At 35.9% G+C, this 26,530-nt stretch overlaps 1 long non-coding RNA gene across 1 annotated transcript in view; it reads right to left on the reverse strand.

The window, feature by feature from the left end:
- Positions 1–26,530, reverse strand: part of LOC127013534 (uncharacterized) — a 156,469-nt gene that overhangs the window by 18,156 nt on the left and 111,783 nt on the right. Inside the window, exon 2 of the long non-coding RNA XR_007766087.1 lies at positions 9,043–9,139. This is a non-coding gene — a long non-coding RNA (uncharacterized LOC127013534). The remainder of the gene's footprint in view (positions 1–9,042; positions 9,140–26,530) is intronic.

The following is a 26,530-nucleotide window of genomic DNA, read 5'->3' on the forward strand; positions in this document are numbered from 1 at the left end:
TATCTTCATGGAGGACTTTTTATGCAGATAAGAAAAATGTTATTATTTCTCAAAGTTAGACTTTTTTAGAAGATGACTAATAGTAGCATATCCTCTTAATCATTGGCACAAATGTTGCAGATATACACAACATTTTAGCCTGGGAAGTCTGCCCTCAGTAAGCACATTTAATGCATGGACATGGTCTTCTGTATGCTTACACTCATAGCCATCTGCTATGTGGGCACTGTTCCCACTCACAAGTTGACTGGAAATTTTCCTTGAAGTATTCATGGCAAGTAACAGGAACAATAAGCCAAGGCTTTTGCCTTCTACCAGAATCCTTTTTTTTTTTGCTGTTTATAAACCATGAACACAAATACTTCAGTTAGCACACTGGGAAAGTATGTTTCAGAAAGCAATATCTGAAAAGTAGAAAAACAAGTAACGAGAAATAAAAGTCTTGCTACCAGTCAGTTTTGTTGCAGTGGCACCACAGGGAATAACAATAAACACTTTTGGTGAGAAGAGATATAAATAAGAAAGTATGAATATGATAGGGCATTCTCTGCAAGTAAAATCCTATGGCAGAAATTAGCATTAGAAAATAAACTTTATTCTAGAGACGAGGGATATTCTCCAGAGAAAACATCTAAGTATCAGTGTTTCCATAAATGAATTTGCTGTTCTGAATTCCTTCATATCTGTGTAATCAACCTGACATCAGCAAACAGACTCCCAAACATTTTAGAAATGCAGGTCTCAAACTGAGTAAACTAAAACTGAGGAAACCAAAATAAGCAGGAATCTGCTTGTGAACATTTTGGTTACAAAGTCCATGAACTAATAGGTCGGAATTCACCACTGAAGTTGCATGGAGGGTAGTTATTGTTTTGGTGCGTATATGGTAAAAAATAAAGTTTGTGGGGTGAGCAATGTACCTTTCTTCCTTATATATAAAATTTCTATTTTCATCAATGTGGACTGTTTGATTCTGTAAGAGTATGATGTTGACAAAAGTCCTGAACTATTTCCACTGCCTCTGTCTTGGCATCTTCCAGACAAAAACAGGCAATGAACTGAATTATTGTAACTGTGATTAACTTATGAGGGGGAGAAAACTGAGTCTTCTCTTTTTGGAAAGAATACAAAGATAGGTTAAACAACCTCCTGATAATGAACGTGTACATAACTGAGGGAAAACTAAATTATAACGGCATAATGCTGGCTAGGAAAATACATGAATAAACCCACTAAAATGGTTTTGGGGGAATCTGCTTTCCAACCATTATCTGCTGACACACCATTTTCATTACCTAAGAATTTATACTGCCGTTCAATACAGTTCCTACTTCGTTGCATTTTATATTCAAAAGCCAAGCAACTGAATTCTCAGAGCACTGAGGAAGAAAGCATTACTAATGTTAATACTGTGACAGCTTACATAAATCACTTTCTGCTTCTAGGATCAAAACAGGGGCTCATCAGTGCTGGAGCACTGCGGTATTTACCAAATGACTACACCACACAGCACTTTATGAAGTAAACTACCTCCGTACAAATAGAAAACAAAAGGCTATCATTCTGATTTAGTACAGCTTTACTCTGGTTTGCTTTGGAATAAATGTCCAAACAAAAGTAAGGTAGTACAGATTCCAGTCTTTAAAATTCATGTTTGCATTTTGGCTATTAGCAAAAATGAAAGCATGTAGAAGCATTTCATACAGAGCAAGGACATGCAAGCAGTGTGGGCTGCTTGCCTTACATGGCCTACAGAGGAAAACTACAAAGGACCACTGACTTTACATTGTAATCTTTTAAAAATAATATATGATAAATAATGTCAAAGAGCCAAGTACTCCCATTTGTGACTATCTCAAGTCCTACTGCTCAGGGTCAACATATTACAATAGAGTATCCCTTAAAGCATACTACAAAGAATGGGGAAAAAAAGCAATTCTAACAGGCATTTGGGAGAAACTAAGTACAGAGGCCTAATGAAAATATACTATGTTTGAAATCAGGTTACAGCCTTAAAGCTGTATGTTGCCTTCAAAAGGCAATCTCTGCAGAGAAAAAGAATCTGGACTCTGAAAAAAAGCAGATATCCAGTGAGTTGTCCAAGAGGACTCTGGTTAGGAAATCTTCACACACAAAGGCTTGTACATGCAACCTGGCTTGAGTCTCTCTCTTAGTAACTCTCATCCTGTTTAAAAATATTTTGCATGAGGTATACATCTGTAACTAAAAAGCATATCAACATAATGAAATAATCCTGGTACTTCTGTCCATTCATTCTCTGTCCCATAACTGAAACCTCACTTTCCAAGAACCAGAGTGCTTCATATTCCAAATCAGAAAAGTAAGTACACTAGACACATGCTGTAATTAATGTCCACAGAGCAAAGGCAGATTATTTCTTCAAATCTACAGCCAGTGTTTAAACGTTGGATGTTGCCAATTTACTTTATGAAAGCACAACATCGTTAATACATATATGTATATGACTAAATATTAATTATTTTCTTTTCACAACGTTTAGACAAGGTTAAGAACACATCACAGTAAGTATTCTGAAACAATCTCTCAAAAATATTTTCAGCAATTATCATAACTAGGTACAATTCAGGAGTCCGTCAAAGGATACTTAATTGTTTTTAAATAATGAGTTAATCATAAAGTCTGCACATAATTAATAATGAACAAAATCTGCAAATAGTCAGCTGTCTCCCATTAGTCTGCACTGTGCACCTCATCTTTATCATCTGGTTATGCAAAAATGGCATGGAAAGCCTTAGAAAGTTACAGAATTTTACAATGATTCCTCATGCTAGGTACTCCATTAGAAGCAATGTTGCAAAAAAATCCAAAAAAGTCTCGCTTTCTCACTCTTTCTGCTCAACTCTGACAAAAAAGTAGGAAAATACTAAAATAAGACCAAAGCACAGTTTAATCAATTAACTAAGCAGATCCATCAGACCAAGTTGCACACAAAAAAGTAGAAGCCATCCCTTACATTTTTAAGATATGATGGTGGTAATGGGATACCCCCCATTCAACAGTAGGTCAATGACTTGAGCAGTCAGCTAAAATGAGAGCAACCTGGCTCAGTTCCATTCTTCTTGGCTGACTCCTCCTGATGTCCAAAGAGACCCAGCCCTGGATCAGCAGTAGCACCTTGTGCCGGGAGGAAAAATCATGACCCCCCCCCTTTGCCTGAAATTCTGTTAAATTCTGCCCAGAACACAAAGACTCACAGGGCCAGAGAGAGCATGAAAGATTAAGGACGTAATGAAGAATATACTGACTTATACTCTGGGGTAATAAACTGAATTTCATCTTTCCGTGAATTTTTCAAAAATCTTGTTTTCCAGGTTATTAGGGGAAAGTGGGAGCAAAAGGGACAGACATTCCTTAGAAACTTAAAAAACCTACAGTAACAGATTTTGTACCTTTTTTGCCTACTTCAATGCTCTATTTTTTTAACTGCTATAATTTCTCTGATTGTTGAAATTTGCACAGTCCTTATATGGACTTCTGGGGCACACAGAAAGGATAGACTTATTTTAACTAGATTTCAGACACACTTACCTGAGATTTGTACAGACACACACAAAAAATCCAAAACACCACACACCACAAAAAGTGCAGAAAACCCCCTCATATTCCTCTTCTCTTGAATATGCATTCTAACAGGAGCATTCAATTTTTAAACTCACAGAAAAAAACCCAGAAATCTACCTGCTACCCTCTTACTGAAAAGACACTGTAGTTATCATCCTTTAATAAGCACACAACTTCCTGCTAATCCATTTCTAACAATTGTTTAAAAATATAGAGGATTCTTCAGAGTGCTGTAGGAATACACAGTTCTAGACAAATTTTTTGTCAGTAAAAACAGAAGGAATATTTTAAATAATCAAAGGCAAACTTCTGAAATACATTGTTCTTCCACTCCCAACACGGATAACAAATCAATATTCATTCTGTGTATTTTTCCTGGCACATCCTCTGCACAGTGTTCAAATAGCTTTTAATGAATCCTGCACTCTATACTTATTCACTATGGCTTTCTTTGTATTTCCAGAAAGGGCCACAAGAAAGAAAATTACAGCAGACAAAAAATATAAGGTGTGTTAGGATGAGATAAGTTACTTTCAGAAAAGTAATTTCAATTATTACTAACAGTCTGTGCCAATGTTGTTCTGTAGGCTTCAAAGAGTACTTGTAAGAGCAAAGACAATGTTTTTCTCACTGTCAGCAACTGTAGTTGTGCAGGAACTAGCTGATATGAACCACCACAGAAATGAAAATAGCATTTATACTGGGAGTGCAAAAGAAAATTAGATGCTCTGTTACCTAAATCAGTTGAATTAAATTTTCATCGTCCTCGCTGAATATTAATCATCCACACAGTTTGTCTTCATATTGCAACCAAAATCTCCAGTTCTCATAGCATGTCTATCTCAAATCCCTTTCCTTTTACATCTATTTAGAATTGTATAACCTGAATCAAGATGGTTAAGTCTGAACACGAGTCATTCTAAAGGAAAAAGGAATGATATGCCAACAGTAAGAGTATACTGTAGTATTTATCATTGTAATTTGCCATTCAAACACTCCTTTCACATTAGATTTCTACAGGAAAAGTTAAACTCCAAGCATGAAAGTGTCTTCCTAAATACAAAGCTTTTATTTTTTCTGTTTAATTAAAAAACCAAACAACACTAAACAAACAAGCCAACCCTTAATCTAAACAGCTTGTCCTTAATGGTCAAATCTAAAGTTTGCAATACCTGAATAGTGCACCTTACGACTGGGAAATTCGATGGTGTTTACATTTTTTTTTTTCAGTTATTTACAAATAGTGAAAGATAATTTCATTGTGTAATTTTTAATATCTATAGGCTTATAAATTATAGAAATTAGCATCTTTTTCAGTCCTTTTATAAATGGTTATGGGGCAAAATCCAAAATGGTACTTCATTATTTCTCAGTATGATTCTTAGGAAAGTGGTAAAACTTAATAGACTGCAAGCATAAGAGATGCTATCTACCACTTCTATGGAAGAGATGATATTCAAAAAGCAGAGCATTGGGTCCAAATGCTGATCAGAAACTATGTTCTGTTAAGACTACTTATTTTTTAACAGACTGAAATAGAGGTTAGCTGAGTGTATTTCTTCAAAGTTGAAATACATTTCTACTAGATACTTCTCTTCATAAGCTCATTTGCTGAATATAAATGTAAAATCAACTGACCAGGTTTGGACTGTGCCTGGATCTTTCAGTGTATCATCAGAAAGAAACAAAACAGAAAATCTCCTCTGCCTGCATCACTTTAAAGCTAACTGGCTTTCGAGTCTGGGTAGGAATTAATTGTCTTTATCACTGTTACATGCATAATTGTGCTTCCCTAACCTTTAATCACAAATCAGTCAATTAAGTCTTAGCACACCATGTTTCTGTGAAGCTACTATGTTTTTAAAGATACATATTCATTTATAGACATATGCCTCTTCACCTCATTTTTTTTCATGTACAACAAGGTGCCAGTTCTTAATCTAGCACTCTATTACACTCCCGTGACAAATTTAATTGAAAATCCATGTTACGAGTCCTTCCACCTATTCACAATTCACCCATGCGTTTTTTAAATGCATCTTGCATTTTAGACTGTTTGCATTTCTTCAGGATGCAGCAGAGCAGCTGGGCTACACCCCAGTTCATGTCAACACATCTTAGAGAATCTTAAACTGTCCTGAATTGAAAGATGATCATTCCCTGCCACAGGGAAGTCTTCCTATACTGTAAAGCCAATATAGATGTATTCAGACCAACTCTTCCTTTCTGGTCAGTAGAGGTCCTTCAAACAAAGGTGACTGAACATTTCTTATAACGATAACAACTCTTCTTATGTTATCAGAAACCAACATCATAGAAATGTGTCTCTATTTCTTTCATGGCCCAGTTTGCCTTCAAACTAAAGTGACTGAGTGCTGGCCAACACCTACTTTTCCTTTAAGCTCAGGAGCTTCAGGTCCTGCTGTAGTACAGCTGATGGTTTATTCTCTCATATTTTAGTACAACAGGCTCCTTTTTGTCAGTATAATCTTTTACTCATATGCAAGAGTGCTTTTACTAAAACAGCAAATATTCGTGAAAGATGGATTTTTTTCTTTCCTAAAAGCACATATGGCAGATATTTACTGAGCATGTACAACCCACTCTCAGTTCACTGGACAGTACCAGGTCCACAGAATTCAGTCCTAAAAATAATAATGTCAATAGAAATTTTAACATCAACTCAGATGGGAGTAGTTTTGTTCCCTTCATAACTAGTAATCCAAGGTCCTGAAAACAAATGTTGTTCTTTTCATCTAAGTAAAAGAAAAAGGAAATATGAACAAAGGATAAAATAGTAGCATCAATGAGATACTGAAAAACTGTTGCTGAGTGTTCAGGGAATGATATTACATAAAACTATAAATGAAAATAAAACTGCTAAGACAATATGAAAACTTACATTGATTACTTATAATTTGCTTCATTACTTAATGATTCTACTACTTGCTTAAACATACTTTCAGAATGCACAGCATGCCATAATAAAAGTGATCAAGGTCTGATTTGCTCAGTAACAAAGTATGTGAAAGAAAGTCAGCTAAATCTTATCACAGCAAAGCACGTCTCCTGCTGACATAAAAGGGATCCGCACAGCTAAAGCTCTTCAAAGGCTTTGAAGATGTACACCATTGTAATAGTCCTCAAAAAGATCATGAATTTGTGAGTATGTCATCTGATGAGTCCTTTATAAATGAATGCCTTTATTCCACCTTTCCACTTTCACCTACTCAATGATAACATGCACAGTGTCACACCACTCAAGCAGCAATGTCTTCAGCTGTGGCTCACTGACATCAATCACTCTCTTGCTTTTTTAGCACACCAAATAAAAACCTGGCTTTCTTCCTTATAAGAGTTTTGTCACTTTTATGTTAATATGATAAAAGAAAATACAGAAGCAAACCAAAATTACTCAACAGATAAAAGTGTTGAAAAAAGTTCATGACACTCAATGACATTGAAAAAACACCTGTAGCATTCCCATGCTCAAAATATCCTTCTCCTCTAACTCAGTTGTACATACCTGACACAATGCATACTGCAGTTACTTAGATGTAGTACCAACAACAAAAAAAACCCTCAAATGATTTATGTTAACTTTCTCAGGCTATGAGCAGGTGTACGACTGAGTATGTTCCCTTCTTGTATATGTTTGAAGACAGGGCACCTGTAATCATTTTGCCTAACCTTTTGAATGACACAGATGTGCACTTATGTAGTAATTTCTGCACTTGTAAATTTTATTAACTTTTTATGAAACTAGAAAAAAATATTTTAACTTATAAATCTATACATTCAGACTGCACTTAAAGGCTTAGAGGGATATAAAATCCCAAACACCCCAAATTAGCAAATTTCTACAGCTACTCTCACCTTGGGTTAGATAGCTCATCTGATAAAAAAATTCATTTTTCTTTCTTTGATTTCTAATACTTGATTCTTGTTTTATTTTTCACTGAGTTTAAGCCTAATTTTGCTTTCCAACTTTAGGTTAGATATTGCCTTCTTTTATGAGAGCTCACTGAATTAAACATTTGAATTTCAGCATCCTTCCCACCAATTCAATCAGTTCAATCACAATCTATTTTTGTTAGGTTTAAATTAATAAAACAGCATTAAAAATGAGGACATAATTCTCACTCTTATTTTATAAGTTAAACAGTAATGAAAGACATGATCAAGTTGAGCTGTCAAATTCTAAAATAAATAACCTTGGCACTTGTTCCCTAACGAGAAATACATCTTTATTTTTGATATTGCTAAGTGGAGAATTTAGATTATATTATTGGACTGACTCATTAGAAAAGATTTCCACCACTAAAATTGTAATTTGTATTTCACCAAATAGCAAATAAATAAATAACCATTGCTAGTTTTCATGGACTGTGATTGTTTAAGAACAGAAGAATATTTTGTAAACAGATCCAAATACATATTTTTGAGACCAGTTCAAATATTGCAACTCAGACTGGGGTAATTGTCAAATAACTAGGTTTTTTTTTTTTTTATTTTTTACTGAAAATTAAAATAACATTTATATATTCTGGGGGGAAAAAATCCAAAATCACTATGTTTTGATGAGGAGTGACCTAGACCTTGCATCAATTCTCTAATCTCTATCAGTATCATTTTTAAAATGTTAAGTCTGTTTTCTGAGCAGAATCTGTAAGTACCATTCGAATGTTACAGCTAGCTTCCCCTCATTTTGCAGTTTTATGGTTTGTTTTTTTTCCTATGATTTCCCTACTTCGTATGTTAAAGTTCTCGCTTTCCCATCAGCCCAGTTTTCTTCTTTAGGTTTAGAAACAAAGCAGAAGAATAAGAACGAAAAAAAATTATTATACCAAACAACAGGTATAGCAAGACCACAATTGCATCTGCTTTAAATGAGTGGCTTACAATTTTCCTAAAGCAATTAAAAAAAGTAAAGACGATATTGATAAGAATAACAAAGTATTTAAAATAGTCAGAAAAATGAGACAAACTGAAGATCAAACAGGTGGATGATAATAGAACCTAGCTGTTCAGGTACCATTTAACTGGATTTACCAACTCTAGTAATTGATTGCTAGATACCATTCTTGACCACCTCCATCAGGCTAATGGAGCAATATATTTGTTACAGATGGTCCACTGAATTCTTATTCCTACTTATGTTTCACACTTTGGGAGTAATATAGGTCACTGAACAGCACTCTGATAGATGCTGAACAGGAATACTAAGAAAATGCTCCTTTTTCTGCTAAAGCACTTATAAACGCTGACTTAAATGTGTTATAGGCTTTAAAGGAGCACCGGACATCAGAGAAAAATGCTTGTATAGAAAAGAAAGGAAAATAATGGTGAAATAATTTTAAAAATTGTTGTTTACTTAAGACAACCCAAACTCTTCATTGGAGGTGAATGAAAACTATGAAAATATGAGAAGCTACTTACTAGTTGATGGCTAACCAAGAGCTCAGCAATATATTTTCTGTCCGTCTTGCGAGTCTCCACTGAAGATATCAGAAGCCTGACAATTCAGCAGCTTTCACTGAAACAGAACAATAAAGTTTGACTATGATCAGATAATAGTGTTTTTCATTGAATGATACTTAAGTAAACAGACAACAGCATAGGTATTGGACTGTCCCTTGCAGCAGGACATGAAGATGTTAAGATGTTTATCCTGGCAAATCTATAAAGTCAGTATTACAGTAATGTATGAATTTTTATTTTTAAGCAGCTGTTCAAAATTGGAATTCTAATTGAAATAATTAAATGTACAGCAATGATGTTTTCAAGGCTTTTAACTAGCTTGGGAGTAATTTGTGATTTCTTATCTCATGCTCAATTTAGGAAAATGAGCTAATTTGAAAACCTTTTGATATTAGAACAATGATGAATTACTGCCATAGAGAAAAAAGGAAATATTGATTCTGAAAGAAACTGTTCAGAACACACAAAAAATACTCAAACAACAAAAATAATCTAGTCCTGATATTGCACAAATTTAGAACTAAATCTGTTTTAGAGAATACTTTTCTTCATTTATATACATTAATTACCAGCCATTCTCAAATATGCACTATATTGATATAATCTCATTAAATGTTTCGACTTTTCATAGCTATCGTCACCTAACCTCACAGTTAATGTTCCTAATAAACATGAGTAAGTCAATCAATAAAAAGTTAAAGATATGTTAGACCACTAAGAAATATTTTTTGCTTTATTCCTGTAAGCATCCTATTAGAAAATCCAATGACAGGTATGCAGATTCTTAATTAATGTGAAACCATAAACAGAATTTATGTATACCATGCAAAAACTGCAAATAAACTTACCTATTTGATATTTTTTTTACTTGATCAGCTTTAGTGTCTATAGATCTATGACACTGGAAGAGTCTGCCATATATGGAAGACTAAAGAGTTAAAAAAAGCATGTGAGATAGAGCATCAGTCAGCATGCTGTAAATTCTACCAGTAAAATATAGTCATATTTGAACTTCATTTACAGAGAAGCTTTGTTAGCTTTTGTAAAACACACTGTTCGCTTTAAACTACTCATGAGTCATTCACGATAAGAAATATGAAAACCACAAGCAAGCCTAGCCTTCTGTTCCGCACTCAGGTGTTTTTTTTTTCCCCACAACAAGGGATCATCTCCCAAGTCAAGAAACGTTCTTGCTTTTGACAGGGAAGTCCTCAAATATACCCCAAAGTCCTTGAACAAGTGTTTGGGTCAAGGTATTAGCAGGAGTTGCAGAAATGGCTTCACAATTATATCATTTTTACTGCTCCCCGTTTGCTTCCTTGTAATATAACTGGTAAGTATCAGAGATCTCTAGTCACCCCAGAGGAACTATAAACAGTAACAGCTAGATTTTACCAAAAACAACAGGAAACCAACACTACCCATGTCACACAATGTAAGCCAATTACAGATAAAGTGTCAACTGCCCCAGAATTAGGCTGCTGATTCTTGGTTAGCATCTGGGATGTGTCATCAATGACCTGACTTTTTGCACATAGGCCTGTGTCGTGGTTTAACCCCAGCCAGCAACTAAGCACCACGCAGCCGCTTCCCCCTCACCCCTCCCAGTGGGGTGGGGAGGAGGAAAGGAAAAAAAGTAAAACTCGTGGGTTGAGATAAGAACAGTTTAATAACTAAAGTAAAATAAAATACACTACTAAATAATAATAATAATAATAATAATAAAATAATTGTAATGAAAAAGAATATAACAAAAAAAAAGAAATAACACCCAAGAAAAGACAAATGATTCACAATGCAATTGCTTACCACCCACTGACAGATGCCCCAGCAGCGATCCGCCCTTCCTGGCCAACTCCCCCCTGTTTATATACTGGGCATGACGTTCCATGGTATGGAATACCCCTTTGGCTAGCTCAGGTCAGTTGCCCCGGCTCTGCTCCCTCCCAGCTTCTTGCACACCTGCTTGCTGGCAGAGCATGGGAAACTGGAAAGTCCTTGGCTTAAGATAAGCGCTACTTAGCAACAACTAAAACATCAGTGTGTTATCAACATTATTCTCACACTAAATCCAAAACACAGCACTGTACCAGCTACTAAGAAGAAAATTAACTCTGTCCCAGCCAAAACCAGGACAGCCTGTAACTCTTCCATACAACAGAAACAGAATCAGCTTTGTTGAGTTTACCCTTTAAAATATTATAAGGTTCACAGCCCTATCTGTTCTGTTCTGTTTTCACATTCTCTTCTTCAGAATTAGGAAATTTCTTCATTGCTACTTTCTCTGGTTTTACCTTTGCTAACTTTTTCTGGGTCACTTCCACTGATCTCACCCTTAACAATTCTCCTGCAGTCACAGAGCAAGAGGATAGATTTGCTTTCAATATCCCACTGGGATAATTGGTCTCTGGCTAGTCTTAGGGAAACTGTCATTGATAGCTTTATGAATTATACTTCCAGTAGGAATGACAGCAGTGTTGTTCTTCGCATGCATGATCCTGACGCGTTTCTTCCTAGTATTAAGGTTCTGGTTGTACACTGAGATATGTAGAAGTCTTTGTTATTATTTTTGTCATACTAATCCTCAGTTGCTGTTGTCATTGTTAGTTCATTCTGTCACCATTTCTGCTTCTGGTTTCAGAGTTTGTTTCCTCTAAGCTACGGGATGCACATTCAGTGGAACACAAAACAATACAGTAAGCCATTGTATTTTTTTTTACTATTTATTTCTGTTGGTGTATTTTATTAAGATCTCAAATTTGCCCAGAAGTTTTTCTTACTCCTATACAGTATTTTCCTGGAGATCCAAGATCCAACTTTTATTCTTGATGCGATGTGTAATTAATTATCTGATATTACACTGGTTGTGATCTGTAAGAGCCCAAATTTTTCTGGGCTTGCAAGTGTTCAGCTCAATGGCATAAAAAATAAGCCCAACATGGATAATAAATTCTGACAAGTATCATAATAGAGAAAAGCTGTCAGTACATGAGAAATCAAAGAGTTTTGGCTGAAAGGGCACATGGATGTTAGTGGTCAGCCACCATCTTCTTTTAGACAGACATTCAGAGCCAGAAAATGTTGTGGGTGAAATTGGCTAAATATAGGTATCTAATGACATCCAGATGGGACATTGAGATATAAAACTGGATTCTACAGTAGACCTTCTGAAGCAGTCTTCTGGCCATGGGTAAATATCACAGGACATCTAGCAAGACATTAAGGCTGCTAAATCCCACTCAATTATGCTGTGATGTTTTCAAACTAGATTTGAGTACAGGCATCTAAAACATGAAAAACCTTTCATTAGCATGCATCTGTTGAGATCAGTCCCAAGTATGCTAAGAACAGTGAAATGAAATCACTAGAAGAGAATCTGTCTGCTTCAGGGGATGACTCTAAAAGGTGGAGTATCGCCAAACTGTCTAGAGGGGATTCAGAAATGGCAGTGAAATGCTTGAACAGAAGAACTTCCTGAAAAAAATCCCAAGGGATATCAGCATACCAAACTTGCTTTCCCAGATTGATCTCCCCTTGATCAGTCAACTCAGTAATATGCTCAGCCCTACAGCCAGCACTGCACTCTGCCTGTCCAACCTCCCACTCTGGCGAAGAATGCAGATCTCCAACTTTAAGGTGAGCTGCACTTGCCCTTTAGAGAGTATGGCACACAACAAGGTTATCTTAGATATATCAGAGTTCAATAAAATATACAAAACAACTGATGGCCTGAGAGGATGTATGCAATCATAGACTTTGTAACTACTCCCTCTTCACTTGCTTTGAAGTAATACATATTTGAAGATATTTTTTCTCCTAGAGTTCTTAATCTTAAAGGGAGTGCCTAACTCTAGAGAAGACAGCTTAATTACAGAGAACTCACATTCCAGGATTGTTTAACATTATTCACGAAGTAACTGAGATTAATAGTACAGGACACACAATAGATTTTTTTGTTCTGCAAAATACCTACCAGACTTTCAAAGAAAAAAATACCTCGAACCTTACCTCTAACAAGCAAGGTAACTCTCATCGTCTTGCAAACTTACTCATCAAGCAATGCAACGTGATGTATTTCAAAATCGCTAGTAAGCCAAGGTCAGAAGCAAATGATACTATTTGTGGCAGCAAATTCCAGTTATACATTTATCTCTGTAAACTTTATTTACCTTTAGTGAGTTTCACCTCTAACCATGTGGCCCTGTAATGCAGTGCTGCCATTGCTGTTAACAGGCCATAACCTCTCCATAGAGGCTGTGCAGTCTCCATCCCTAAAAGTTTTCAAGACCCCAGTCTTGAAAGACAAAGCCCTCAGCCATCTACTGTCAACAGAGTCCTTTGAGAAACAAGTTGGACTGCATGACCTCCAAATTCTGTTGATACTAATACAAGTAAAATGTACACATAGACCAGACCACATACTGTCTCTTCTTTGTCATTATTTCCTTATTAGGAATAATAATAAAACCATAAATATATTTCTTTTTCTTGTTTTATGAAACATTATGGCTGAATTCTTGATTCTATGCAACTGGATGGGAAAACTCCCAGCGACTTCCATGTGGAGAGGTTTTATCCTGTATGTATTTGACAAAGTCTAGTGGTTACCAAGCAGAAGTGGAAATCAGGACTCTTGAGTTTTGATCACATGCGTTCATGTGACTGCTGCTGTGGTTTTGAGCAAATGTTTCCATATGCACTGAAGTGTGTAAGCACTTGCCTACACTGAAGCATGTGGGTGCCTACCATAGGAGGCAATGCTAGCATGCTCAGCGTTAGCTGTGGGGTGAACTTAGTTTCAGCAGCAGATGATTCAGAAGTTTAATGATTAAATATAAATTCATATTAGGGGATTTGACTAGAAAGCAGAGGTGTCACCTTGTGAGTAATATCATGAAATATTTCAAATTATTCTGCTCTCAATTCTATATCACATGTGAAACTATGAAAAAGTCAGCAAGGACAAAAAAAAAAGTTATTGACAGCTACATCTACTAATGTTTTACTAGGGTTTTCATTTCTACCATCTCAAAAGTGAGTCATCTATTAAATCAATATGAGAACTCAAATCACATTTAGAGGTCTTTCTTTCATAGCTGAGATCTGAATATGCCAGAATACAAGCTGCTTTATCTGCAGGGCATATGAAGGAATTCTCAGTACCTTTCTAGCATTAACACTTTGTACAAAGCACCTATTGCCATCTTTCAAACCTTCAGTGTCAAAGGTTTACTAAAGTAAAAACTCTCTGTAACAAATTTCTACATTCATTACCTTTTAACTCTCCTTCGAGATAATTCTTTTATGTGGGCAGTACTGTCTGCTTGACATCTTAAATAGTGCAGAAATGATGCAATGGAGAGCGTTAGACAGCTCAACAATCAGAACAGGACAAAGCAGGAGTGCTCAGGAAGCTTGCTGGAATATTTGGATTGATTTTTGTTGTTTTTAAAAGACTCATAAGAACAGAGAACGATCACTGAGGGAGAGAAAAAGTGGCCCTAAAAATGGAGAAAATGGCAGAAGTTGGAGCAGAAGCTGCCTATATCTCCAATACATATATTCTCCTTCAGGGGATACCTGACAAAAATTATTTAGGAATGGAATTGAACCTGATTGAGCCTATATACCAGATATGATTACGTCAGTGCTATCGTGAGAGTATTTCAGAAAGGGATCTGAGAACTGAGGAGAGGAACGAATTGTCCCAAAAATGTGGGAAAAAAAGAATCCAACGCAGGACAAGAATACTAGAAAAGAACTGCCCATATGATCAATTACACACACTTGGAAGGGAGATGTCCTCAGATTCACAGCAGCTCCAGAAAAAGCAAGTCCTGTTTAAAATGTAGCAATGGAACAATCTACACAGTAAATCCAGACAGCAGAAGGGCACGTGCTCTACTAATGTGTAAAAATAATTTAGAAAATAAAAAAAAGGTCTAGGACTCCTATAAATTATAAGTGTATTAAGCAGGGAAAAATTAATGTAAGAATGCCTTAAACTGGAATATAAGCACAGTAAAATGGTACAACCAACAACAGTATATTAATATTTTGTAACACTGTGATAGCATAACCACAAAATGTACAAGCATTTTATATAAGTGACTAACGTGACCAGCAAAGGGAAATCAGAGATAAGCATGTGAGACAGCCAAGTGACAGAATTTGCAAGATAAAGAGCTAAGCATCAGCTAAGCACAAGAGCACAAATAGGCAAGACATCCTGACAAACACTTAAGAGGAACGACTGGCAAAACCAAAACCAAGATGAGCAGCACAAGGAGCAGCTGAGATCTCCTTTGGAGGGGGGACACAACAAGTAGCATAAAAAAGTCAGGCAAAAAGAGGAAAGAAGGAGAAGACAGACAAGAAGCTGGCTTGAGTTGAGATTTCTCAAAAACCTCTCAGGCCTGCTCACCTTGACTAACACCATCAAGAACTGTAGCTATTAGCTCTGTGCTATTCTATACTCACAGTTGATTTATGTTATGACTGCTAAAGATTATTTTGTGCATGCAGTATTAACGATTAATATTACATAAGAACTAACCATTGGCACAAAGAGAGTCATCATTGAATGAATTTGGTAAAGTTTTGTTTCAAAAATTTTAAACTGACTGTGTTCAAAACACTCTTAGCACAGCAATCTCTATTTACCTCAATGATATTTATACATATATATGTAAATACATTCAGTTAAAACAAATGATACAATCAGTTCTGAGTTACAGAAAATGGATTCTTAAAGGAGCAGACAAAATTCCCCCACTTTTCCTAGCAAAACACAGAAATCAAAGATGAATATGCTTACCTAAAGAAGCAGCTAAAATAAATAAAAAGTGAACTTGGGTGGAATTCTAGTACTTTCTAGAAAAATGAGGCACACAATATAATAAATGAAGAAGTGAAGTATCTTCTAGGGAAGAATATCTAAAATTCATCAACCAACAGAAAGCAATCACCAAAAGAGGACTTTTCCAGACAAATTCCACTGGAGACTGAGACAGGTAAGAGTAGTAAGAATATTAAATCAACAAATAAGGATAAAAATTTTGCCAGAGTCTGAAATCATCTGACTATCTAGTTTTAATTACTAGAAAAAAGGTAGTTTAACAAGCTTAATGGGAAAAGTAAAGGATCTAGAACTGGATTAATTGCCAGCACTGAGGAAGAACGTACTAATATTGAAAGAAGGATTTGGGTCACTGGTACACTTAGGGAAAGTGTTGAAGTGAATTTCCCTAAAAAAAAAGATACAGTCAAGAGAAATAACTAAAGGGTTGTTTATACCAGCAGCTTAGACAATACAATGTAGGGCTTGAAACACTAGTGCAGGACACACACAAGGGAATAAATAAAGAAGAGGGAAAAAAAAGAAGCAAAAAAAAAAGCAAGAATAACGATAAACCATGGTGAAATGGTAATGTTACTACAGTGTAGTTATTGAATGATAAATACCTTAAGGAAAGGAAGAACAAAGGTAAATAATGATTATAAAAATAAGAACAGGTCATAGGGACAGAAGAGTCCAAGTGAGTCAAAATAACTTCAGAAGAAAAAAAAAATGGGGGGGGGGGGGGGGGGGGGGGGGGGAGGGGGAAGGAAGGCATTTTACTGCAGCTGAATTGTTGAAATCCTCCCTGGCAAACTTTTGCATTGGATCAATGAGTGCTGTCCCCTCACCTCCCTTCTGCATGGTGCAGGAGGTAGCGCAGCCCCACACAGATGCAGCCACCTGTTCTGGAGGCTGGAACAACTGCACGGTACAATCTTGCCAAAGCAAATAGGGCCAAAGCACTGGGCCCAGCACTAATTAGCTCACTAGGATAGCTTTAGATTCAACTGTAGGCTTTCATGGTTACACTAAAAATCAACACACGTATTTGAAATGTTTCTAGTAAGTGAATACTAACCTTTCCCAGGAAATGTCATTTCCTGAAGTACGTCACTGCACAAATGGACAAAGCCCCTTTGTCTCCAAAAACATCAGAGAACATTTTATTTACCTGGAAGTCACTGAATCAATAGGAAATTATTTCATAAATGGTTTTGATGGGGACACTAAAGAAGACCTGATTATGGAAAATAATTCCACAGCTCTTTTGAGAGTTTGAAGGGCCTAACATTGCGAGGGATGTAAACCCAATCTCTAAGTCAAACATCCTTACATCTCAAGCAACAACTACGTACTTGTGGAGAAAGACACTAAATGAATTAAAGCTTAACTGCATAATTAATCTCAAAAAATGCATTTCTGGCATCAGAAACCATAGGTCTAACATAAGCATTATCAAAAACAGAGATAAATTTTGCAACTAAAATAAAAACAAATGTTCTTCATCCACAAAGATTCAGAGAAAAACTTGAGGCTCATCAATAATGACAGCAGAGTAGAAATTAAAAGCCACCTATGTGTTCCCAAAACTAGATTGCACCTTGTCTGTTTGAATGCAATTAATGAAGCAGACAACAGGTCAACATGAGTAAGAAGAATTAACAGGAACTAACATTTTCAAGAGGAAAAGAATACTAAAATTATCAAGGCTCTCCTACTTCCATTCCAGAATTCTGAAATAAATAGTATACTAATACATCAAAAGTAGATTGTGTTATTTTGTCCTGATAGCTTTCTTTGATAAGACAATTGATTTTTTAAGTGGAAAAAATACCATTGGTCTCACCTATCTAGACTTTGTGGATTTGTGTGATACAATATGGCATCAGAAATTGTTACTTAAATGGGAGAATATGTGAATTAGTGCAAGAATTTAAAATGAGTAAGGAACAGGTAAAAAGAGAACAATGGGTTAGTGGTGAAAATTAAGGTTAGAGAAAAATTCCTGCTAGAGCCCCTCAAGGACTTCTACTGGGATTTGTATTTTTCATTAACCTTGCCTTAAAATGCAGGACTGTTTTAATGAAAAGTGTAAATGACATATTTAGGATTTACTGTCAGAGGACTGGAATATCATACCTGGAGAACTACACAACATTGAAAAACATATTAGACTGCCAACTACTACAGACTTTCTAGTTTCTTTCATTGTTTTATCTTCAGCTTGACATTCTTGCATGAGAACAAACAAAAAAAACCCAACAACCGGCTTACTATCCCTTTCCAAATCCTATCTCTCTTTTTGCCATGTATCTCCGAGAGGTTACTCACATTTCATAGTATCTATATACCAGAACCCATGCTGTTCTTTGTCCAGCAGTGAAATGCCTCCAGAATTATGACACTTAATTCACAGTGCTACACAGACTACACAGGTACCTAGATAGGTAACGTGACAGGTACGTTTTCTTGGGGAGATCTGTCAACAGCATTTTTCACTTGACTTGGCATGCCCTTACAACACAAAATGAACTTGAAAAAAAAGTTCAGAAAGGATGCTATACAAGCATGACATCACTGTTTTATTAAATATCTTTTGTTGTTGCAGGATTAAGTTACTCGGGACAACCAAACATTTGGTTACTCTTGACACTTTTATTTCAATATGGCAGTGAAATGTTTCTGCTAAAAATGCCAGTTATGAGTAACAGCAGAGCAAGCTCATGATTAATTTTCATTACCAGATTATTTACCTGCATGCTGCAGAAAATTGTACTTAATTTGGTATCTAAAATCAATATTCATCTCAACTAGAAAGGAACAGCAATAAACACCTGCAGCACTTGCTCAAGGACAAATGAGGCAAATGTTGAATGCAGTGAATATTTGCCTATCATCAAACTTATTTCTTTTAAAATGTTTCAGACTCAAATTTGTATCAGAAAACAGTATCAGTATATCTTACCAGCAAAGACGTTCCCTGAGCAAGTACAGAAGTGCCTTCTTAAAAATCTAACACCATTTGTTTTGTTTACAGTTCTTGGTCATAGTCACTAAAACTGTAATACAAAGACTTTCAGTAGCCAACAAATGTGCATGACCTAAGTTACAAAATATATTCTCTTTACATATGTTTTACATGACCTGAATCTACCTATTTCCATGTACACACAAAACTTTCAGTTTTTAGAGATTACCAAGAAAAATTGTATCTTAAAAAAAATATAGATCTGGCCTCCTTATTCAAAACAAACAAACAAACAAAAAACCCAAACCAAAACAAATAAAAACCTCCCACACCCCACAGTTTCTGAACAATCCAGTAATTTTATTTCTTTTGCTTTTTAATATGAAACCTAGATAAATTTTCACTGTGAAAAGCTCTTGATGGCAAAAGAAAGGAATCTCAGGAATCCGAGATTAAACAAAGGGGGAGGAGTAGCTGAAAATGTGATGAGGGTTGGTGTTATCCAAAACCAAAAGCACTGTGCTCCAAGAATATTTTTCAATGTATAGCTAAATTAATGTATGATAGACTGACTAAATGGTAACACGAGAGAGTCAGTGCTCCTCATGCTGTTAGTTTATAGAGACAGAGTATTAATATTGATTCCTACATGTGATACCAGCTTATTACAGAAGAGAGCCAGGGGACTGGTTTTCTCTTTCTCCATCTTTCTGTTTCTCTTTCTCTCTTGGTGTTGTGAACACTGTATATTTCTATGCAAAATGAATGGAAATTGAGTTGATCTAGTTACCAGAAAATTCTACTTTTGAAATGTATTATGTGGTTATATCTGCACCAGTGAACTAAACAGGGCCAGTGCACAGAGCTGGGCAATGCTACAAAACAGCCCACACTGTTTGATGACTGGCACACCTCCCAGCACGTTTTTAATTCATGCCCAGTAGGTCCTTCCTTGACACTGACTGGGCACAGTTTGCGCAAGTGCTCAACAGCAGCTGTTTCCAATAGGCAGGTGGATAAAATACCCCCCTGTCATCAGAGGGGTAAGACTACAGTTGTACAGATGCAAGCTGTGCCACGCTGCTTGCCCAGAGAACAAAGAAAACAAAGCTTGACTTTTTCCTCCTCTAAAAAAGCACCACTTTCTCAGGAAGCTCATGGCTAAGTTTAGCCCTGCCTTGGCTTTAGCCAGCACAGCCAAGGAAGCTGATCGGAGAATCTGAACGGACCAGCAACCCCCGACCAACAGACCAGCCTTTTACAATCAACAAAATCAAGTTCAAACAGTTCTTTCCTAGTACGATTTAAAAATAAACAAACAAACCAACCAGCCCTCTAGTTTATTCCCATACACCTGCAAGCTGTTTTCATTCACAGCTAATATAAGGATCATAGCGGCACATTGTTAGCAAAATACTGCCATGTTTTTTGAGAGGCACTGAAGCCTTATCTTAATACACAAAATGTACGAAGGCCTATGAAACAGCCTTGTTCATATCCATAAAGCTGAACTCTCCCCCTCTTGCACAAAGTTAGAGGGACGTTGTTCAGACTGGCAGCTGGGAACGGTCTCTGGCCCATGTTATCCCTCAGCCATTCCCAGGCACTCTCTTGGCACAACTGTGTCAGAAATATGCTAATTATTAAAACACTATGAAAACCATATGCCACTGATTAAGCCCAGTCCCTATTTTGGTAAATACTATAGACATATTTATTTTGAGGTTCTAAAACCAATATGGCTGGAAGAGTGAAAAAAAGTCTGTTTGTTATTTATAGTCTGTTGATTATTTGTGAAGATCAGTGATCATGGTAAACTTTCTTGTAGCATCCACAGACTGTTTTCTTCCATGAGAATATAATCATAAAAATAGACTAACTCAGGTTGGAGGAACTTACTAAAAATAACACAACATTTCAGTTCACTGGAAAGAAGCAAGTAATAGTCACTGAAATGGAGAGCTGAAAGAAACAGCAGCTATCACTTCATTGTGGTCAAAATACACAGGCACCTGCAAAAGGTATTTACTCATGAATTCAAAGATTGTATTTTCTGGGGATGTCATAGTCTGATAAGTTTCCATAAGTGCTTCCTGATGCAGAGAAAGAACACACTGCACTCATTTTGCAAGGAGGAAACTGAAGTAATGAGAGTCTGACTGAACACCCCTTGCTCATATAACGCTCACATTAATGTTAATGCCAACAGGCCGTAAGAAATTAAGTCATTAATCAGAGTAGGCAAGTGGTTTAAGTCCCTCATGAATAAATTTCTTATGTAATTTACCCATATAGGTTACAAACTAAAGTAACCTGAGTTGCTAAAGACTGTTAAAGCTTACAGAGTTCTTCCTGTTGGAAAAGGTATGATATTTTCTTTGATTTACCATGCAAGGAAAATAGTTTTGTGCCTGTGATTTGAAAGAACAGCAACTGGCTGGTCGCCCTCCACATTTTAACGTACCGTATAGTGTTTGCTGACTGAGCAATTACTGATTGTTCAAAAGATAAAGACATTTTAAATATATTTACCAATATATATCTGTGCTCAGTGTTAAGAAAAACAGATTTATTTTCAAGAAAATTTCAAGTTTGTTCTAAGTCATAAAAATATTACTTCATTTTCAGTTCCCTACAATGTTAACTGCAACCATTTACATTAAACTTTATAGTTGCTTACAAGTTCTTCGTAGCACCAAAAAGAATTGTCATTAGTTCATTAAAACATTAGATAAAGCACGTCATTAGGATGGCATATGGAAAAGAAAAACAAACATGAAGAAGTGCTAATATAGTGTAATGGCTCAGATGAAAAAATGAAAAAGCTTCGTTTTGGCAGTATGGGTTGAAAATTGAGCTCCTCAGTAAGGTCTGCTTTCTTTCAGTTCAATGAGACTCTTCAGACTGATTTCAGTGCTATGATCATGCCAAAACAGAAAGCTGTAGCTTCAGGGATCACACTGTATAGTACACAATATGTTTTTCTAGACCACAAAAAAAACCCAAAACCCCAAACACAAAAACCCCAATATTTTTCCACACTGTTACTGTTACACTATTAAATACTTTTAGTGAGAAAGTATATTAACCTTTTATTAGGATTCCATAAAATATTAATAACTGCAAAAAAAAGTCCTGTAACCTTAGGTAACCTAGCCCTCTTCAGACAAAACAGTATTTGCAACACTATTTTTGGCAGTGAATGTAGCTGAAAGACTACAGTCCTATTGTCTATACTATACACACACACACGTGCACACGATCCTCGAAGAAGAAAATGGAGAAGTGTTTGCTCTTTAAATGTCAATCCATATATTACTCAAGTCACAATATGAAAACCTGATTAGGTAAATCAAAAGCAGTATTGATTAGATGTCAGGACTCAGTAAACTAAAATGACATTTTAAATATTATTGATCAGCAACTCATAGTGCAGAAAGCAACCTGAGTGATCCTACACTAAGGTTACATAAAATGTAAAGAGAAGAAACCTTACTATTCTTTTCCAACTCACCTCCTCCCTGCCATCCCGGAGAGGGATCTAGTTACCTTGTTTTTCACAAAATAAAGCAACCTGGTAGCAGTTAGCAGTGTTGATAGGGGGAAAGGAAAGCAGCTCATGCCCAGGGTCCCTTTCTGCCTTTGAAGACTCAGGTTTAAAAGGAAACAAAAGCAACTATATCTTTTGTTAGCCAGTGCTATCTTCAGAAATGTATCTGATAAAACAGTGTATGCTTTCAAAAAAGAAACCTTTTCGGCAAAATCACACATGTATAGCTAAGTAAATTTTATCAAATGATCATTTAATAATACAGGATTTCATTTAAACTGCACCTAGAGTAATGTGAGATCTTGCTTTTCTTGATTCCTTACCATCCTGGCTGTGACAATTATCTTCAGGAGTTTCAGGTCAAGTATATTTCTAACTGGATTTTTTAGAGTTTTATGTTAACCTGCAACTTCCCTTATAATTTCTAAATTTCTTTCTCTAATTGGTAAGATTTCAATGACCACTCTTTGTCTTACTTTGCAAATGAACAATTCACTGCTACATACAGAGAAAACAGTTCCTTTGTGTAGCAAGCAGACAAGTCTGTCAGCATAGAGAGTATTATAAGCAAAAGAATTAAAAGACTAAAATGTAGATATCAAAATTATTACAAAATGAAACAAGAAGGTTCTCCTGCAGTACTGATACTGTCCTGATGTCAGAAACTCAAGCTGACTTCAGTGGGGACTGCCATCATTCAGCTCCACTTAAAATTAGGCAAAATACATTTTAATATGGCATCAATTTTAATACATTTTATTCTACAATACTTCAGAAAACATGTGTTACACCTTCTTCACAGAGAAAAATGCTAATGCATCCTCCTTAACAACTGAAGAACCATCTGGAAGATCATACTCGCACTGTAAGCATGCACATCTACTGGCTGTTCTTTCCTTATATAGATCTGCAGCTGCTTCACAACTGCTGAGGCAGCAGCTTCATCAGCACACAGAAGATCCCCAGAGGTCTTCACCTGGTCTAATCTTTGTGGCAGGCTTTATTTTAAAGCCTAGGGAGAGTGCTGGCTGGCACCAAAGTCTATGTCACCACATAGTGTTTCTTTCAGACTGTCTTGGCTTCTGCTTTCCATTATGGCCCTCAGGATGGACAATCTTGCTGGCCTTTCCAGTACGAAGCCATAGAGAAGCCTATTGATTGCTGGTGCCGTAAGCTGCTGATCAACAAGGCTTGTGACCTGCTAACAGTCCTCCTGAAATTGCACTGTTTATTCTCCTCTCTGCATCAGCATGAACTCTAAAATATGGGGTATCTTGAATGCCTGTGCCTCAGTAACAAGTTTATACAATGTATTAAGTATGTGTCCCTAGTTCCAAAAATAAAAAAGAAAAAATAAAGCAAAAGCAATTTATTGACCTACATACTTATAGGGGATAGGTTTTAATGTACATGCTGGCTTCGTTTCCTACATATTATATCACAACAGGAAACACTTCTGTGTCTTCAGTTTATTCCCTGCACAGTGTTTATTCACCTGATGAGACCATCTTTCACATTTGGCACTCCCAACAACCACTGCTAGTGGGAAGTTCAGGTCTGAGACAGAAGGCCAAGTGAATTGAAGTCACACCAGAAAGCTTCCCAAATGCCAGGATGCTCACAGGTAAGCCATTGCTTCCCAGCGTTAACAATTTCATTTTCACCAAGTTAAACCAACATTGTGGACACCTATAATACATTTATTAGTTTTCTTTTCCATAAATGAATATAAAGAAGCCATTTACAAAATAATTCTCATTCTTTAATGAAGAAAATACTGCAACAGCTGAAGTCCATGTTTTTATAATGACTGATTTCTTTCCAATATGTGAAACTCTCATCCACTATCCAACACCCTTTTGATTTGTCTGCCTCCTCAAAACCCCCTTTGTCGTTCTTTCTTGCCTGGGATGCTTCATACAGCTCAGCTGACAATACATACTGTGTTTTTATAAAACTGTGCTGAGAAGAATGTCTGTATTTCCTGGCTGTGGTCTCTTCAGCTGTCATACTAATGTGATGTCAAATAAAGTCTAAGTTTAGATGAAGTTCCTGTTTCTAAACTGGATACTAAGAGGTCTACGTCCAAACTGTGCAATTTCTTATTACCTAGGGGCTGTAAAGGCACTGCCTATTCTACACTTCTCTTTCAAGTAGCCATTGTTTCACCTTACAGTAAGCTACTGAATACCAATATTAGTGTTTGGATTAAAACCTCTTTGGAACAAAGAGATTAAACTTTTAATTAGACATGAAAATCATAATCAGCTCCTGAAGTATTACCTATTACTATATATTACTAATTGGTTTAACAAATTACATCATTATATTTTCCCTCTGCTTTACTGCATTTTATTACAGAGAGCAGATAAAGTAACACCTTTATGTGACAGTTTTGGGATCCTTTGATATGAAAGGTACTACTTAAAGATGTGTAATATCCTGAAATTAATTTATTCAATATATTTTATCGCTAGAATCTGATCAGTTTAAACTGATGTTAACCAGCATAGCTGCCCTTCCTTCTCCTGTCTCAATCTGAACTTTATAGTGCTCCCTTATAGTGCTCCCTCATTTAAGCTGACATAAGTATGTGTGATACACGTGATAAACCATGCTGGGCAGGTTTTAAGAAAAACTTGCTCTAAAATTAGTATGGCAACATTTTGTCTAATCTCCCTATAAACTGAGGACAAAAAAGTTTATCTTAACTCCCATCAGTTAATTCCAATTTAGTTCCCTGAGCAGTCATGTGAATGCATAGACTGGCTCACAAGACAGAAAAAAGGAAGAAACCACCAGGAGAGGTTAGAGAATAGGAGTGTCTCATGGCATCATCACTAGATTAAAGGGAGAGCAGAATAATGGCATTAGAACAACAGCTTAGTCTTGAACATAAAAATGAAAATTTCAAAGATTCGTAATGAGCAAGACTGTCCCAATTTTCCCCTGCAAATGCACAGAATGGAAGATGAATTGAATTGTCAGGTCAATTTCTTGATTTAATACTATAAAACCTGACTTGACTTAAAAAAAAAAAAAATCTTTAAAACTTTTAAAACTTAGGTGAAATATTAGTACAGAAGGGAGAACAGTAAGCCCTGGTCACAGCTAAAAAGAGACAATTAGTGGTCATAGAAACTAATTGTAAATACAATTTCAGTTATAATTTGAACATGTATAAAGGAAAAATAAAGAAAACTACATTAAGTTAGTGAAATAAAACCAAAAAAAGTAGAAAAAAAATAACTGTAGAAGTCTGTTGATGACATAATTTGAAAAGGAGCATATCAGAGACTGCACTATATAGATATTAAATTACCACAAAAAAGTTTTAAAACTCGAAACTTGAGTACTGAAGCCCTAATTCTTATAAAAGCTTCTTGAATAACACTTAAGTTTGATAATATATTAACACCCACAGAGTTTTGAGGAACATCAACCAACAACATCAAGTAAAGCATTTTAAGCACTTACTAGAGACCTTTCTACTTTTGCCAACATCACAAATCTCTGCAACCTTCTTGACCTGATAGACTGTTGATGAGCCATTAGTTAAAAAAAACAACCAGCCAACCAAAATCACCACACATAAATGTCAGGAAAGAACACAGCACAACTTGCCAAATCAAATAAACCTACTTTCCTATTAAACCTAATAAATATACAAGACTGAGTCTTGTATAAATATGCCTTCATAAAAAAGAAAAGCAAAAAAGACGTAAACTTGCACAATCTGTTAACTTTTCAAACATGTATTCTCCTCTTCATCTGTTTTTCATTAGAGTTGTAACTAACATAAATAAGCTAAACTTGTTGGGAGGGTTTCTGTCATTTTTTTCATCTTTAGTTTCCTGTTTTCAAAAAAGACTTTTTTTTTTTTTTTTTTCCCTGAAAATGTAAGAAGCAGCCAAATATGGGTAAATGCAATAAACATGGTCAGGAAATCCAGAAAATTTACCTATCAGTGGGATATATCCATATCACTCTAATTGTCTGTTAGACAGTTAATGCCACAGTACTGAAGACTAAACTAAAATTTAAATGAGTTGCCAAAAAAAAAAAAATTAAAATCTGGCAAATCAGA

Source organism: Gymnogyps californianus, chromosome 2 (assembly GCF_018139145.2).
Source record: "Gymnogyps californianus isolate 813 chromosome 2, ASM1813914v2, whole genome shotgun sequence".
In the NCBI taxonomy this organism is placed as follows: domain Eukaryota; kingdom Metazoa; phylum Chordata; class Aves; order Accipitriformes; family Cathartidae; genus Gymnogyps; species Gymnogyps californianus.